Source organism: Camellia sinensis, chromosome 7 (assembly GCF_055761805.1).
Source record: "Camellia sinensis isolate YWXY chromosome 7, ASM5576180v1, whole genome shotgun sequence".
Lineage (NCBI taxonomy): Eukaryota > Viridiplantae > Streptophyta > Magnoliopsida > Ericales > Theaceae > Camellia > Camellia sinensis.
The window spans coordinates 98,720,347-98,737,292 of NC_138967.1; positions in this window are offsets into that span (position 1 = coordinate 98,720,347).

Consider the following 16,946-nt stretch of genomic DNA (forward strand, 5'->3'; position numbering starts at 1 on the left):
TGAACAAACCTAGGGTTTCAGTTTAAAATATGTGACACCTGAGTTTTTTACTCCGCTCAAGTGCAGCTTTTTTCGCTCAAGCATAGATCTTTAGCTACCAGTAAATGGCAATTTTGCAAGCGGGCCACTCCAGCAGAGAAGTTACCACTCGAGCATGGATTGCACGCTCCCAGTAGTTTTACTATAACTCTGCAACAATTCTGGGACAAGTTCTTTTCCGCTCGAGCGAAGAAATCTGCACTCGAGTGGAATCACTTATTTGTGTCTCACGCTCGAATGACAGAACTTGCGCTCAAGTGACTTGTCAGGGACAACAGATTAAATAACGATTCCAAGTCATTTTCTTGGTATTTTTCCATCATTTCTCTCTCTAACTCTACTTTTTCTCAAACCCTAGCTTGCAAGTCCATAGATTTCTCCAATCTTAACTCAAGATCCACCCAAGATCTCCCAAGATTAGTTGTAAGAGACACCAGATCAACACTTTCACCGGTTGTTTCACTAGATCATCGAAGTACGAGCGTGTGTTGCCATCCTAGCTTACCAACTCGAGGTAGGGGTGTCTTTGACTCTTTATATCTTCAATTTGAGTAGCTTGTGTGGTAATTTCACTAGCTATCCATGTATATATATATATATATATATGCATGTATGTATACATGTGTGTATGTATATATGTATGTATTGATTTGAGTTATTGACTAAAGATTGAGAATAATTAGGGTAAGATTTTGTGATTGCTGAAGGAATTACACTTTTTATAATGGAATATCATTGTTTATTATTGATGATTCCCTCATTTTCATAATGGGGAGAAAAACCTAAATTTTTCTCATTTTTCTCAAAACCTAATTTTCAAACTTAATTTATAAAAAGGGGTTTTACTCAATTAATTTCTAAAATATTAAAGTGAGTGTAATTACTTGGTTTTGGGTTTGAAATGCAAGTTTGGAGGTCCCCTTTTGATGTTGAACTTGAGATGAGATAATGAATGATGATGGAAATGCCTTGATTTATGAAAGGGAAAGAGTTACACTATATGAATTGATATCATCTTAGGAAAAATGGTTCATTCTTTACAAATTCATGCATTACATGCAATGTGCATTTCTTTTGGTATTACCTTGGTGCCAATGGTTGAAAGTTAAAAACGGTGGTAATTACCTATAAGTCCGAGTAGTGAGTTAAGTTGGAAGTTGAGTGGTGTAATGTATTTGGTATTCACGCGGGGAGTCAAGGTGCCAAATTGCCCTATCTCTGCATATCGCCGGACGAATGTGGGAAATGTTTTGGGGTGTCCACGAGCCCGCCGTTTTTGGAGTCGGAAAATGTGAAAAAACGGATGGTTTTGGGTGTCCACATCCCCGCTGTTTATGGAGCCGGAAACTGTGGAAGGTTATGGTGTTTTGGGTGCCAATCGCCGCACCATTTCTGGAGTCAACAAATGTGGGATTAATTTCTATATATGACTACAATTATCTATATATGTTTGATCTTGGACTCTTGTACGCATATGTCACGGTGGAGTTATGGCCCAATGAGAATGTGGTAACAATGAGTTATGTTCAATGCAATTGCATCCTATCAATGGCATACTCAAGCATTGTTTTATAGTTTTGTCATACAGTCCAATGCATTGCATTTACATGAGCATAAGCTTTTCAAATGATCATATAATTGGTTAAATGCATCACCTACTGAGCTTATACTCACCCCAAAAGCTAACAATTTTTCAGGGAATGAAGACGAGATACCTCTCAAGTGATGACGTCTATAGAGATAGCATGTTTTTGTTGAAGTCTTGTTGGGGGCGTAGTGTTGATGATTGTATTTTATTTTGGAAATTGATGTTTATAACTTAGCGTCCATCAAGAGCATAATGATAAGAAAGATGTCTTTTTGAAACCTCTAGTGTTAACTTCTACCTCTTTTCTTTGAACTATTTTTCTTAATTTCTATGTATTCCATGTTTTGAGGAGTGCAATAGAATACTTATGTAAACTTTGTTTTTGAGAATAGTTCAAAGGGAAAGAAAGTTATGTGTAGTTGGTTCTATTATTCTAATTGCCTGGATCTTGTGTGTTGATAATATTGGTAGTTTGATTGCATGAGTCGGACTTTTTGGGCCGTGACAAATTGGTATTAGAGCGGACCGGGTCGAATACCTGGAGCTCGTGGGAAGCGGCCTTGTCGTATAGGATTATACATTAAATGAAGTAGGGGAAATAGTAGATTGTTTTGTGTGTCTATTTTCCTGGTCGTGTGAAGTATGGAGTTAAACTCTCAGGACATGACTTGCGTCCATTGTAATCATTGAAATCCTTCCGGAAAGGCAACTGATCAATGCTTTTTCCACTAGGAAATTTCTGAGTGCCATGGGACTAGTCAGAATCCTGAGAGAGTAACTTATGTGTGCTCTATGTGATTTTGTGAATGTGGTGTGCCTTATATGATTTAATTGCTTAATGGTGCATTTACCCGGTGTGTGTAATATGAGAATTAGCATATATCTTATGTGAGTCGAGGGTTAAATTCTTCTCCTTGTTGTCATATAGGATGTCAGAATGAGGAAGAGGAGGTCGAGGTAGACCCCGTAGAGATCGTCGGGCCTCGCTGGCACCACAAGACCTCCCTCCCCAAGAAAAAGCGGTAGGACAAAATGACGCGGCCATTCCACCGGCCCAAAATGTAATGGGGACACTAGCCCGAGAGATGGCAGGTGCCCTCTGCGAATCCATGGAAATCCTCCGAGCCGAGTAAGCAGCAAGGACAATCGAAGAGGAAACCCGAGTCTCTTTCTTGAAGAAGGAATTCTTCCGCTCTAACCCTATCGAGTATAGTGGCGAGCCTGATCCTATGAAGGAGGATGAATGGTTGGAATAGATTGTTAAATCTTTTGAGATTTTAGACATCAATGATGGAGGGCTTAAGGTGGCCTTGGAGGCGTATCAATTGAAAGGGGAGGTCGATCAATGGTAGAAGACGGTTAAGCATATAGTGGAGCATACCTGGGTGGCGTTCGTTCATGCTTTTCAAGAGAAGTTTTTGCCTCTTACGGCTAGAGAGAAGTTGAGGAAGCAATTTGAAGAGTTGCAGTAACTGGACACACCAATGGCGGAATTTGAAGCCATGTTCATCAGTTTGGCACGTTTTGCGCTTGAACTCATAGCTATTGAAGAACGTCGGTGTTTCGAGTTTGAGAAGAGGTCAAGGCCTAAAATATTAATGAAAGTGATGGGTCATGTGTATCAGGAATATGATAAGTTGGTGGAAGCCACAGCGCATGTCAAGATTATGATGGAGGCTGATAAAGCAAGGCAAAAGCATAAGAGGCTGAACTACATCGAATCAAAAGGGGATTCAGGATCTTCCAAGAAATCTAAGAGTTCCTTTTCTTCATCTTCTCAGTCTGTGCCCCAACCAACCAAGTCATCAGGGTCCGTTTGTATGAGAAGTTCGAGAAGTACAAGCCCAAATTGTGTCACTTGTTTTACATGTGGCTAGCAGGGCCACAAGGCTTCAGATTGTAACTGGAATCTTAGTCGTCAACAACAAGCTTATACTCAAAGTCCAGTCCAATGAAGGGGCCAATCGCTTGCATGCTACTACTGTGGGCAGTCGGGTCACATCAAAAAATCCTACCCACAACTAGTTGGAAAGGTATCAGTTACGTTAAGGTCAAAGACAGGGGTACCAGCCCATTCAGTCAGGACAAACATCTCAGGCTGTACAAGGGACCACATCTGCACAGTCAACGCAACCAGTCAATACGGGGAGAGGTGAATAGGATGACCAGAGGGTCCAAGGACGAGTCTATGCAGTTACTGCTACTGAACAGTCGTTTGGACCAGCGGTGATGAGAGGTACTTATCTTATTTATGACACATGGGCCAACGTGTTGTTAGATACTGGGGTATCACATTCATTCATAGCATCAGCATTTGCATTTACACTGGGTCTAAAAGTAGAATGACTAGAGTCACCACCCTTGATTGAGTCTCTCCTTGGGGGTCAAGTTGCATTGGATAGAGGATGTCGTAGGTGTCTGATTGAGTTAGTTCAACACTAACTCCTTTTTCATCTCGTGTTTATAGAAATGTTAGCATTCGATGTTATTCTAGGTATGGATTGGTTGTTCACCTACCGTGCTTTGATAGATTGTTATCATGGAAGGGTTACGGTGTGTAACGTGAAAGGGAATTGTTTTCGCTTTCTAGAGATAAAGCTAGTGGAGGGTTGTCACCCCTGTATCATCTGCGAAATTGAGGCAAACTTAGTTTCCTCCTTGCAACTATAGTAGATGATGAGAATAATGGGGCTCGAGGAATGTTCCCTAAGGTAGTTTGTGAGTATCCCGATGTCTTTCCTGAAGACCTCACGGCATTACCGCCTCATCGTGAGGCAGAATTTTCTATCGACTTAGTGCCCGGAACCACGCCCATTTCTATGCCTCCTTACAAATTTGCCCTGGTGAAGTCACTTGTTTTAAAGGAGCAATTACAAGAATTGTTAGACGAGGGTTTCATACGCCCTAGTACCTCGCTATAGGGAGCACCAGCCCTGTTTGTGAAGAAGAAAGATGGTTCACTACAATTATGCATTGACTATCGCAAACTCAATAGAGCCACGGTCAAGAATAAATACCCTTTACCTCGAATAGATGACCTTTTTGACCAAATTAAAGGTTCTCGATGTTTCTCGAAGATAGACTTAAGATCGAGCTATCATCAGTTACGAGTAAAGGAGGAGGACATTCCTAAGATAGCCTTCCGTACCCGATACGGCCACTATGAATTTTTGGTAATGCCATTTGGCTTAACTAATGCTCCTGCAACTTTCATGGACTTGATGAATCAAATTTTTCGAGAATTCCTTGATAAGTTTGTGGTGGTTTTTGTTGATGACATACTTATCTACTCACTCTCCGAAGAGGAGCATAAGAAACACCTTCACATTGTCCTACAACTTCTTAGAGAACACCAACTCTTTGCTAAATATGAGAAGTGTGAATTTTGGCTCTCAGAGGTGAAGTTTTTGGGTCATGTGGTCTTAAAGGATGGAGTAACAGTGGATGCATCAAAAATTGAAGTCGTGTAGAAGTGGGAGAGACCTAGAAATGTGTTTGAGATACGTAGCTTTTTGGGACTTGCTGGGTATTATAGGCGTTTTGTGAAGGATTTTTCCTCTTTAGCTGCACCGTTGACCAAACTAACTAGGAAAGGGGTGAAATTTATATGGAGCGACGCTAGTGAGAGATCTTTTCTAAAATTAAAGGCTAGACTAACTATTGCGCCGGTTTTGATTATCCCTGAAAGAGGCAGAGGTTACACGATTTATTGTGATGCCTCAAGGGAAAGGCTGGGGTGTGTCTTAATGAAGGAGGGCAAGGTCGTAGCTTATGGTTCGCGCTAATTGAAAACTCATGAGAGAAATTACCCCACCCACGATCTTGAGTTAGCTGTAGTCATTTTCGCTTTGAAAACCTGGAGACATTACCTATACGGGGAGAAATTTGATGTTTTTTCTGATCATAAGAGCCTTAAGTAATTGTTTTCGCAGAAAGGATTTGAATTTACGTCAGAGAAGATGGATGGAATATATGGAAGACTACGATTTCGAATTACACTACCACCCGGGAAAGTCGAATGTTGTCGCCGATGCTTTAAGCAGAAAATCTATGAGCACCGATTGCTAGCCTAGCCATGAGAGAATGGAAGATGTTAGGGAATTTAAACGAATTCAAGGTACAACTTGGTTAATCACCTAATCACGCTACATTGTTTTCAATTTCAATTCAACCATCTTTGGTCACTCAAGTTTTGGAAGCACAATAGAATGATCCAGAGATGGAGGCTATGAGAAAGAAGATTTCATATGGAAAGGGAGGGAAAGAATTTAGGGTGCATTCTGACTTAAGCATTCGTTATGTAAATCACCTTTTTGTTCCACAATCTTGCAGAGAGAATGTATTACGGTAATTCCACTATTCTCACTTGACCGTTCATCCTGGAGGTACAAAAATGTATAACGACTTGTGTCGTCAATTTTGGTGGAACGGTATGAAGAGGAATGTAGCTCTATTTTTGTCTAAGTGCTTGACATGTCAATAAGTCACGGCGGAACATCAAAAACCAGCCAGGTTGTTACAACCTTTGCCGGTAGCTGAATGGAAGTGGAAGCACATCACTATGGGTTTTGTATTCGGTCTTCCTAGGACTCAAAGGGGTAATGATGCTACTTAGGTTATAGTGGACAGACTAACTAAATTGGCTCATTTTCTTGCAATGCATATGAGTGACTCCATTGACTACTTAGCAGGGTTGTATGTTAATGAGATTGTTTGACTTCATGGGGTTCCCATAGGTATAGTTTTGGATAGAGATCCCCGCTTTACCGCTCGATTGTGCCAAAGTTTGCAAATTGCCATGGGAACTCAATTGAATTTTAGTACCACTTATCACCCCCAAACCAATGGCCAGTCGGAGCGTACCATTGAAATTTTAAAAGACATGTTAAGGGCCTGTGTACTAGATTTCAATGAGTCATGGGAGAAATATCTGACGTTAGTCGAGTTTGCTTATAACAACAATTTTCAAGCTAGCATTGGGATGGCACCTTTTGAAGCATTATACAGACGTCCATGTAGATCTCCTGTGTGCTGGATTGAGGTAAGAGATTCACCCATGCTTGGCCCAGCCTTAGTTCGTGAGACTACCAAAAAGGTAGTTGTTATTCGGAAGAAACTAATTACGACGCAAAGACGGCAAAAGAGTTATGTGGATCAAAGAAGACGACCACTAATCTTTGAAGTGGGGGACCTCGTATTTTTTAAAGTATCACCAAAGAAGGGTTTATTGAGATTTGTCCAAAAAGGAAAGCTAGCACCTAGATACATTGGCCCTTTTAACGTCATTAAATGGGTGAGAGAAGTCATTTACCGTCTCGCCCTTCCTCCACAAATGTTCGAAATTCATGATTTGTTTCATGTCACTATGCTTCGCAAATATGAACCCTATCCCTCACATGTATTAAATTGTGCTGACATCAAAATCGATAAAAATGCTACTTATGAAGAAAGACATGTGAAGATTTTAGACACTCAGGAGCAAGTACTGAGAGGCAAAACCATTCCCCTAGTCAAGGTACTTTGGCATCACCATGGAGTAGAAGAAGCTACTTGGGAAAGGGAAGTGAAGGTTCGAGAAAAATACCCCGACTTTTTTAAGAACTTGTAAAAATAATAACTTTTGTGATGTTAATGTTTGTATCATGACTAATTAAATGGTATGGGCTGGTGGTGAATGTATTTATTGAAATTGTGAAAGATGTACGAGTTTGGAACATTGAAAAGTCCAATTTTTTGGGTATTATTGTAATGATTGGGAGTATTCTAGAATCTATATTGATCTTCTTGGGAGTTGTTTATCTTGTTTCAATAGGAACTACCGGAATTTCATGGATGAAATTCCTTAAGGAGGGCAGGCTGTGACACCTGAGTTTTTCGCTCCGTTCGAGCGCAGCTTTTCTCGCTCGAGCGTAGATCTTTAATTACCAGTAAATGGAAATTTTCCAGGCGAGCCGCTCGAGTGGAGGATTTACCGCTCGAGCGTAGATTGCATGCTCCCAGTAGTTTTACTATAACTCTGCAACAATTCTGGGACAAGTTCTTTTCCACTCAAGCGAGAAAATCTGGGCTCGAGTGAAATCTGCGCTCGAGCAGAATCACTTATTTGTGTCTCATGCTCAAGCGACAGAACTTGCCCTCGAGTGACCTGTCAGGGACAACAGATTTTAAATAGCAATTCCAAGTCATTTTCTTGGCATTTTTCCATCCTCTCTCTCTCTCTCTCTCTCTCTCTCAAACTCTACTTTTTCTCAAACCCTAGCTTACAAGTCCATAAATTTCTCCAATCTTAACTCAAGATCCACCCAAGATCTCCCAAGATTAGTTGTAAGAGACACTAGATCAACACTTTTACCGGTTGTTTCACTAGATCATCGAAGTACGAGCATGTGTTGCCATCCTAGATTACTAACTCGAGGTAGGGGTGTCTTTAACTCTTTATATCTTCAAATTGAGTAGCTTATGTGGTAATTTCACTAGCTATCCATGTATGTGTGTGTGTGTGTATATTGATTTGAGTTGTTGACTAAAGATTGAGAACAATGAGGGTGAGATTTTATGATTGTTGAAGGAATTACACTTATTATGATGGAATATCATTTTTTATGAATGATGATTCCCTCATTTTCAAAATGGAGAGAAAAACCCCAATTTTTCTCATTTTTCTCAAAACCTAATTTTCAAACTTAATTTATAAAAAGGGGTTTTACTCAATTAATTTCTAAAACATGAAATTGAGTGTAATTACTTGGTCTTGGGTTTGAAATGCAAGTTTGGAGGTCCCCATTTAATGTTGAACTTGAGATGAGATAATGAATGATGATGGAAATGCCTTGATTTATGAAAGGGGAAGAGTTGCACTATTATGAATTGATATCATCTTAGGAAAAATGGTGCATTCTTTAAAATTTCATGCATTACATGCAATGTGCATTTCTTTTGGTATTACCTTGGTGCCAACGGTTGAAAGTTAGTACCCGCGTGGGGAGTCAAGGTGCCCAATTGCCCTGTTTGTGCATATCGCCGAACAAATGTGGGAAATGTTTTGGGGTGTCCACGACCCCGCCGTTGTTAGAGTCAGCAAATGTGGAAAAACAGATGGTTGTGGGTGTCCATATCCCCACCGTTTATGGAGCCGGCAAATGTGGGATTAATTTCTATATATGACTACAATTATCTATGTATGTTAGATCTTAGACTCTTGTACGTATATGTCACGGTGGAGTTATGGCCCGATGAGAATATGGTAACGATGAGTTTTGTTCAATGCAATTGCATCCTATCAATGGCATACTCTAGCATTGTTTTATAGTCTTGTCATACACTCTCATGCATTGCATTTGTATGAGCATAAGTTTTTCAAATGATCATATAATTGATTAAATGCATCACCATTCCTATTTTGAAATTATATATAATTATAATATCTTTTGGAACTTTCCTTTTCAATCTCAAATTAATTATAACTTGAATTATATATAATTTATTTGGACTTCTCATCTACAAAAACTAACAATGAACATTTTTTGAACATTGTAAAAAATAAATAAAGAAATATATTATCAATAATAATAATAACAAAATATATTTTTATTTATTATGTGACATCTTACCACTACATTGATAATAGTCATTAATAATAAAACTCATTACAATAATACAGTAATAACATATCAGATAATAAATAACATGTAATTACAATAATTTTTTTATAGTTACACAAAAGTACCCAAAGTGGTATATATAAAAACAATATATGATCCATATTCAATTTTTATATAGTAAAATTCACACTTAATCTCAACCACACATTAGTTTTCTAAATCAATTCATCACCCAAACTATCTACTATTTTTTTTGTAATATTCACATTTTCAAAACTCAAACAATACTCTGACCGAGCTCATCATTATCCTTGTTGTTGCCATTCTCACCACCTCCACTAACTACTATGCAACTCCAGTATAATTTTTTATTTTTGCAAATTTAAAAAGACAATGTTGAGAAAATAAAACGGTTTCCGTTAGAGTTTTAAAGAGTTAAAAATAAAAAATGAAAAAAAATGTGTGGTTTTAGTTTTTCTTGTTCCATATATGGGTGATAAATTTTTTTTTTTTAAATCTGTAAATTATTAAACCGTGTTCATTATTTAAAATTTTATTTATTAATGGGCAAGTCAATTAAATGTTTTTAATTTTTTACAAATAAAAAAATTTGAAAAATTGGTTTAAGAAATTAAAAAAAAATGGCCAAATCATAAAGAACAATATAAAACGTCATATTCTATTAAAAAACTCATAACTGTATTATCAATTTACATATATCAAAAATAATAATAACAACAATATAAAAAATACAAAAACATCCACCAAAAAATAAAAATAAAACTTCAAATTAACTCCCAAAACAAATATAGTTAAATAGATATATATATATATATATATTATCAATTTAGTTCGAAAAAAAAAAGTCATATAGAGAAAAAAAAATACTCACACTGAAATAGAAATTTGCAAAATAATAATAATAATAATAATAATAATAATAATAATAATAATAATAATAAACTTGAAATAAGTTTGGCCTATTGACAAAGAGAGCGACTAATCTTTGCATCATTACATTTGGATAGGAGTTGGCCGGGCTTAAAAGGAAAGATCAAATATTTATTATTTTAAAGAGAGAATTGTATTTAATTTTTAATTTGATTGAGTTTTTAAAATTTTAAGATTTATATTATTTTCGGAAAGGATGAAGGTGACTTATCATATTATTTTGAATTTTGAAATTTAAAATCATAGATAATTAGTGCCTTTATTGTTTGTTTATTTGAATTGTTTCGATCAATATTATTTTGGAAAAGAGTGAGAGTGACTTATCATATTGTTTTGAATTTTAAAATTCAAAATCATAGATAATTAGGATTTTTTTTTTTTTTTTTGGGACTTAAGGAACTAACCAATAGAGTTTTTTTTTTTCTTTAAAAATTAATAAATTAAAAAAATTAGTTTCGGAGTTTAAAACTCTCACAATTAATATTCTTAAAAAGTTCATTTTCCATATATATATATATATATATATATACTAGCCTATCACCCGTGCTATGCACAGGATAATTATAAATATTTATATTTGTTTTAAATTTTTTTTAAAATGTGAATTATGTTTTTTAAGATTTTTTATAAAAATAATTTAATAATCTTATCACTAATCATAGTGTATGAGAGAAGTTGAAAAAGGTACTACAGTAACTATGCACGGATTGTATCTATAATTATTTGTTTGAGGGGATTTTAAATGCTGATCAGAGAATTTTGACTGAATCAATAAATGCAGGCATGTGGAAAGACATGTGGATTGAAAAAAAGTTAATAAATGCTGATCAGGGAGTTTGATCAAATCAATAAATGCTGAGGTTTTTTTCTTTTAAATAAAAAATTTAGAAAATTCAATTTGGGATATTGGAGCTCCCACAGGTTTTGGGGGTTAAAAACTCTATTTTACTTAATATATAGTATAGGTAGATAGATAGATAGATAGTATAAATTAACTTGCAAAATATTAAATGTAGCTGCTCCGGATAGAATAGAATTTTTTGATTCTTTTTTTTAAGTAAATTCTTTATTAATAATAGTAGCAGTATCTAATAAAAATTGTAAATAATTACAACGTGTTTGACAATTGGCAATATGTCCTAATAAATTATTACGATCTAATAATAAATTTGAACATAAAATATTGATAAATATTCAAATAATAAATTTTACAAATTAAATTTGTTTATTATTATGTCTATATTTTAAAATTATTTAATTTTAAGTTCGTTATATTTCTGAAATAAGAACAATATATAAATATTTTGACTGTTAACTGAACGTAATTGGTGCAGGATCCTAGTGTCGGTAAGTTTCTAGCTTACTGAGATGGGTAACATTGACCTTCCCTTCCTTAGAGCATCTCCAATGGTTTGCTACTGAAGCTGTCATTGCTATAATATAACAGCTAACGTTAAAAAGTGATGCTCCAATGGTGAATATGGCAATTACCATATTTGCCAACTCAACCAAAACCAATCATTTTCCTCCATCCCTCCCAACAAAACAGATAAATTTTTACAAAATCAAATTTTTGGAAAACCAAATGCAAAAATTGGTATGTTCGGGACAATCGTTGTTCGGCCGGTCATCCCAAACACACTAGTTTCTATGTTTGGTTTTGCCAAAATGATATCTGACCATTGGAGCACCATTGCTATAATTTGACAATTTAGTGCTATTGATTGTCAAATTATAGCAATGGCAATGCTATTATAACATTTGTTATTGGAGATGCTCTTAAATTTGACTTAGCACAAATCTGTTTCGTTTACTACTACAGATCTTAACTTTAGACACTATTCACTCTGTTTGTTTTCAGTTTTTAGAATTTACTTTTCAAAAAATTAAAATTTCTTGTTTTTTGTATTTTTTTATATTTTTATTGAATTTTTTTAATATTTTAAGCAATTTTTTAATTTTTAAACACGACTAACATAAATACACTTAAAAAGTATAATTTTTTGAATTTTTTTTAAATTTCACTAAATACCAAAAATATTATAAAAAAAACCAATATTCAGTATATTTTTCGTATTTTTATTTATTTATTAATTTTTTTAAAAAAAATTCACAAATATTTTGTTTTTTAGATACATCTAAGTAAGATGCATTTAAAAAATAAAAATAAAAATATTTAAAATTTTAAAAATATTCACTAAAAAAAACACAAAAATAAAATTTTAATTTTCCAAATATTGAATTCAAAACTAAAACCAAGCATACCGATTATATTTGGATATCTAGGTGACTGTATAGTAACAACTCTCAATGTAAAAGCAATACAGACTTCACACTCCAAGAAAAGAAAAGATTAATATTAATGCATAGAAAACTTACAAGGATATGAGTGTTTATAAATTGTTAAATTGACAGTTTTTTTTTTTTTCCCTCTAAGAAGGTCTGAGGTCCAGTATTTTTTTAAGAGTCTGACTTCTCTCTAGTTTCAGGTTGTACTGAAGGGTGCTATTGGATTCATAGAAGTTCATTACGGATTCTGTTTCGATAATCTGAACTGTTTAATGTGTAAAACTCATCGAGTATTATATGTCTGTGAAAAATCACATTGATCGGATATCGATGGCTATGTGATCAAATTATTTATGTATAAAAAAAAATGGACGGTGAAAAAAAAAAGGTTGACAGAAAACTAATCTGATGATATAGTTATCAATATCCGATCAACGTGATTTTTTATAAACATATAGTACTCGACGATTTCTACATATTAAATGATTCGAATTATTGAAACAGAACTCATGGTGGACTCTCACGACGTTAACAGTACCCTCCAGTCCAATCTGAAACGGGAGAAAAGCCACTGCCTTTTTTTAACTAAAATAATTCGTACCCCTTTACATATAACTGCAGGCCCTTTATACAGGCACTTCCAAACTTCAATTTCAAACTTCAAACTAACCTAAAATAGTACCATAGTTCATAAGTTCAAATACTAACTTCAAACATATTTTAACAATACACTTGTTAAAGACAAAGGTAGAACTGTTGATGATTTAATCCCATCAATCTACAGCATTGATAACATTTGATTCCCCTTCGGCATCCATAACATCAGTAAGATTAAAATCACCCTCATATTCTTCCCATCAGTCCATAGCTTTTTTTCACACTAATAAATTTGACAGCAACATTTTGATTTTTGGAGTTGCCCTTCAAATCACGGTGCTACTTTATAACTTTTGCATTCCTACATTAAATATTTATTTTTATTGTACTCTTTTCACCTCTAGATTTTCTTTTCCACCGAATCTTTATTTGTCTTTCTGGGTGAAATGGTTTTTTTTTTTTTTTTGGGGAGGAAATTACACAAATAGTCCATGTAGTTTGAGACTTGTGTCACTTTGGTCTCTGATTTTTTAATTGTGACACATTTGACCCTGAATTTTGAATTTTGTTCCAAATAAAGACAATTGAAGATATCATTAGATTTTTCAAGGGTAAAATTGTCAATTTGATAAAATATAAACTAATTTGACAAAAATAAATGTCAAACAAATATTTTTGAATTTTTAAAAATTATTTCTACCCACTAAAAATAAAATTATGTAAAATTGATAAATCTTTTAGACATTTTTTTTTACCAAATTAATTTGTACTATGTGTTTGGATGATGATCATGTAAAATTAATTTTAAAAAATTAATCATGTAATTTTTATTAATTTTACATAATTTTATCATTGGTGGATAAAAATAATTTTAAAAAAATAAAAAAAAATTTGACATTTATTTTTGTCAAATTAGTTTATATTTTATCAAATTGACTATTTTACCTTTGAAAAATCTAATGATATTTTCAAGTATGCCAAGAGCGCCAAATGGCCGAACCCACTACTGCTGAGATGTTGGGAATGATTGAAAACCTTCAAGGAATGGTGGCAGATTTAACATTTGGGTTTTTGAACCAATCAAAAAGCTCCCTAATCTTGGGGCAAGCTATTGTTGAAAAACGGCCAACCCAAAACTATCTCAAGTCTGGGTGATGACAGATCAACAACAATTGGGCCTCGCTTCGATATAGCCACCCAATCCCTTGGCCAAGAAAAAACAAGTGGCAAGAAGAAAGCCGGGACAAGTATTGATCCCGATGCATAACTTCAGTGACCTATTAAGACTTTGAAGGTTAAAGGGATGAACAAACAGCAAGTGCTTGAAGTTGTTACAAAAACTGTGGATAACACTTTTGTCACTTCGGTTGAGAACATTTTGAATCAGGGGGTAAACAATGGAAATGGATGCTTTACCAAAAACACCCATCCTAATTCCAATCCTAAGCCCATGAATACTCGGCCAACACCCGCCGACCCATTTGCCAACGTTTCTAGACCTAATGCTTCCTCCTCCAAAAAATGAACCTTCGCCCAACTCCATATGAGCCTAACCTGTGCATTGAAGGTACTGATGGAGAAAGAGTATCTCAAACCGCTCAATCCTCGACCTCTCCCTAATCCTCGCCCACCTACACATGACCCTACCCAATATTGCACATTCTATCAGTAGTACAGTCATCATACTGACCATTACTTCCGCCTTCACCATGAAATTCAAGACTTGATTGACAACAAAGTCATCACCCCACCTGAAAATCCCAAAAATGTCAATAACCCTCTCCCTAGCCCCAATAGATTGCCATTCCATAATATAAAACCCACCCACAGCTTGCCAACAACCAATCATTACCCTAGTCAACACATCGTACCCGCCAATGAGCCCAAGCCATTGTGTTCATTCCTGAATCTTCTGATTCTGATCTGAGCAAAAGGAACAAACACTACAAGAAAAAACACTTTCAGCGACTAACATTTTGGTCGCTAAAAGTACCGTATTTGGTCGCTAAAACCTTTTCGCGACCAAAATATGTTGGTCGCTAGTTGGTCGTTAAAGCCTCGTGACAGATAGTTTTCTGAGACCAAAAAAGGCTTTGGTCGGTAAAAGTGACCATTCGTGACCAACTTTTTTGGTCGTGGAAAGTCCAATTCATATTATCCAAAAGGCAACTTTTAGTGACCAAAGATAAGTTGGTCGCGAAAAGTCAGTGCCTTGACCCAAAAATAATAATTCTTTTGTGCTGCCTAGGACTTGAACTCCCGACCAAGGAGTCACCATGCAGCCAATCCACTCTGCCAATAACATGTTTCTTGTTCATATTTGGCAGAGAAATATAATTTTATAAAACTTTTAATGCCTAAATAGAAAAATAGCATCGAATTACAATAGTATCCGTTTTTTTTTTTACATTTATCCCGCCATAACTTTCTGTGACCAACTTTTTTTTTTGGTCGCCAAAGGGTAATCTTCCGCGACCAAAAAAGCCTTTGGTCACCAATAGGTATACTTTCTGCGACCAACTTTTTTTTAGTCGCCAAAGGGTATACTTTCCGCGACCAAAAAAGCCTTTGGTCGCTAAAGGGTATACTTTCTGTAACCAACATTTTTTTTGGTCGCAAAAAGGTGATCTTCCGTGACCAAAAAAGCCTTTGGTCGCCAATAGGTATACTTCCACGACCAACTTTTTTTTTGGTCGCCCAAAGGTGATTTTAGTCGCAAAAAGTTGACTATTTGCAGCCAAAAAAAATAGGTGGTCGCTAAAATAACCCTAGTCAATTTTTTATCTGTTAAAAATGTAAAAGACGATCAATGAAGCAACACACTAGTCACACAGGCACGCGCGCGCGCACACACACACACAGAGTATTGAACATATTATACACAAACAAAAAACAAAAATATTTTTACAAAGACCAAAAACAAACACATACATGCAAATTTATTCAAATCTATTCAATAAAAACATTATAAACTATTCTAGTTTCACATTCAAATCTATTCAATAAAAACATTATAAACTATTCTACTTTCACAAACACAAACGTATTTTCCAGATCTATTTAGAAGGGGAAAAAATAATAATAAAACATTTCAACACCATGAACAACAACAACAACAACAAAATCTAAGCCAATATATATATATATATATGCGCACAAAAAAAAAAAAAAAAAAAAGAACAGAGAGGAGGAGGAATCCTTCAAAACTTCTTATAGCGATTTCGGTCTTGACTCAACCTTTGTTGTATTCTCGATACGGGTTTCATCGTTTCATATGGTTGATTATATCTTGCATCCCTTGTATTTTCCTCAAATTTGGCTATTAGGTTGTGGTTGTATTTGGGACAGGTTGGTCGCTTGGTTTTCAAACATTGTGTTGCCCAGATTTTTGGTCCTCCACTCAAGCGGCACTTCTTGTGCTCAAGTGGGCTTTGCGAACTCTCAGTACTTTTGTAGGTCTACAAAACTACTAGGGGAGTGTATTCTACGCTCAAACAGGTGGGCACTTGAGCGACCTTTATTGCGCTCGAGCTTCGATCTATTGTCTGCAAAACTACTAGAAGTATGCATTCTACGCTCGAGCGTCACTTCTTGCACTCGAGCAAAATGACTTGTTGTGTCTGATGCTCGAGCATCACTTCTTGTTCTCGAGCAGACTGTGCGTATATCAGTCCGCAGCAACATCCTTTTTCATCACTTTTTTCATAATTTTCTCCCTCAAAACCCTAGATCCAAAGCTCCTCTCTCTAAACCTCACTCTTTCTCTACTTATTCACCTAGATTTAGTGGTTTCTCCACCCTATTCTCTTTGATAAAAAGGTAGAGCATCTCAAGGGCTACATTCTCATCCTAATAGAGTTGGATTTTAGTGTGTTTGAAGT